We start from the raw sequence: 2,500 nt of genomic DNA, 5'->3' as shown, positions 1-2,500 counted from the left end.
TAAGAAACATTAACATCGGTGTACCGGATAAGCTAGAATGTGTATGGGCGATGATTGAGCAAAACTTTTCCCGTCACGTGAAGAAACTGTTATTATGCTGTCTGTACCACCTCCCAGGGGCACCTTCACACGACGAGTTGCTGGAGCACCTCGTCACCACTGTGGATGCTGTGCGATCAACGTATAGTGACGCTCGTGTAGTAATTCTTGGTGACTGCCATGACCTCGATGTGAACCATCTAACGACGCAACTTGAACTTCGTTGTATCGTCACAACACCTACGCACGGAAACTCGAACAATAGGTCTTATCTTAACTGATGCTGAATTTTCTACAAATAGCGAAACAGAACCGCCCATAGGATTGAGCCGTCATCTATGTGTAGTGAGTCGCCCTGATGTCCACCCCGCCCGTCCGCCCGCATACAGCGTTCGAACGTTTAGACCCTTCCTGGATTCATTTACACGCCCGTTTGGTCCGTGGATCGCACTTGGGGAGTGCTTGGGGGAGGGGGGAGGGGGGGTGTGCTGGCGACGCGGGATGCTGACGAAGCTGCTGACACGATGGAAAGGGTACTGTTGAAGCGATACGAGGCTTGGTTCCCCGAACGACGCCAGGGAATGCGGACGGAGAGCAAGCCGTGGATCACTGCGAGAATCTTACGACTCACGGAGGCGAGGCGACGCGCGTACGACGTACGACCAGGGCTATGTGAGTCGCTGGAGAGAGTTGTATTGCAAAGTCAAGCGTGAAATTAAAAATGCCAAGCGACAAGTTGGATTTCACATACAGCAGAATGATATCAGCTCCCCTAAATTTTCCATGAACGTTGAAAGTATCTTAGGAGGCAGAAAGAAACCCCTCAAAATACATTTTCTTAACCATCTCACCAATATGGAAATTTATAATACTTTTAAGTCACATTTTGCTAATGTTTGTACACATTTACCCCCGATTGACCCAATGCAAATCCCTAGTTTTTTACCGGCCTGCGAACCACCACCAACAGACAGAACAACTGTGTATAAAACACTTTTATTCCTGAGAACAAAAAAAGCTTCACCACCTGGCTCGTTACCTAAGAAACTACTACATGAATTTGCATACGAAATTAGTGAGCCCCTCACGCATGTAATCAATTCAAGCATTGAGAGTGGCATCTTCCCTCGGAGATGGAAAGGTGCTACCATTACCCCATTGGCTAAAAAGAATCCAGTTAATGAATTGGGTGATCTACGCCCCCTCTCCCTCACGCCCGATTTCGGTAAGATCTTGGAAGGTTTTGTAGCCCAGCTCGTTCTCCAAGATATTAGATCAAATTTAGATCCGAAACAATATGGCAATTTAAAGGGAAGGTCATTCACCTACTATATGACATCTTTAATTAATACCATTCTGAAAGCCTTAGACAAGCCTAAGAAAATTGCCCAAATTGTCCTTATAGATTTTAAAAAGGCTTTCGACTTTGTAGACCACACGGTAGCAGTCAGAGAACTCTACCTTTTAGGTTGCCGCCCCTGCCTTCTAGCATTTGTCTAGCGTTTTTTATCTGACCGACGACACAGGGTGCGCTACTAGGAAGCCCTCTCTGACTGGGACAGTATCTCGTGTGGGGTACCTCAGGGAACCCGGCTCGGCCCAGTCGTCTTTCTGGCCATTATTAACAGACTGTGTAGCAATGTTGATATTCGGGCTAGATATGTCGATGACTTAACTCTTGCTGAGATTGTTGATGCAAAGGATGCCATTCACTTCTCAATGCCAAATCTCCTGAATTAACTTTCAGAAGGTTGCGTACGTGCCAAAATGACCCCAAACCCAATGAAATGCGAAGTACTTCATGTATGTCCATGTATGTATCAGAGCAATTTTGGAGTACGCAGCACCTGTGTGGCACCCGGGACTCACACAGGCTCATCACACCCGTCTGGAACGGATTCAAAAACGCTGCTTACGCATCATCTTGTCCCCAAATCATACAGACTATTCCGACGCCCTCAATCAACTTGGATGTGAAGCCCTATATCTGAGGCGAGAGGAACTTACACTCCGTTTCGGTAAATCCCTCCTAAAGTCTAATGAACTCCGGCATCTACTGCCACAGTACCTGCACGAGATCCATGGTAGGGTAACTAGGAGCTGGCAATTATTGCAACCTGTTAGATGCAGAACGCAACGCCACAAAAACTCGACCATCCCCTATACTGTGGGCCAAATAAACCAATTTACGAGTGACCCACGAATCCACTCATCCTAATTTTATTTTACTGCATTTTAACCCAATATGTATTTATATATCATATAACTGTGTTTGAATAAAGTACGTCCTTATATTTATTACAAACTATTGTAAACCAAGACACTATTTTTACATAATGTATTTTTATTTTGTAAAATTTTCTTGGATAATAAACCTTGCATTGTTATTATTATTATTATATTTATTATTATTATTATATATATATGTATATACACACACACACATACACTCACACACACT

The 2,500-nt window shown here is 44.4% G+C and overlaps 1 protein-coding gene across 1 annotated transcript in view; it reads left to right on the top strand.

The window, feature by feature from the left end:
* Positions 1-2,500, top strand: part of LOC122263309 (zinc carboxypeptidase A 1-like) — an 11,147-nt gene that overhangs the window by 5,233 nt on the left and 3,414 nt on the right. The window lies entirely within an intron of this gene.

The sequence above is a fragment of the Penaeus japonicus genome, unplaced genomic scaffold (genome assembly GCF_977035675.1).
Source record: "Penaeus japonicus unplaced genomic scaffold, GWHDUDI00000001_assembly GWHDUDI00000011, whole genome shotgun sequence".
Lineage (NCBI taxonomy): Eukaryota > Metazoa > Arthropoda > Malacostraca > Decapoda > Penaeidae > Penaeus > Penaeus japonicus.
The sequence above is the reverse complement of the archived record's forward strand: the minus strand, read 5'-3'. Positions and strand labels throughout refer to the sequence as shown.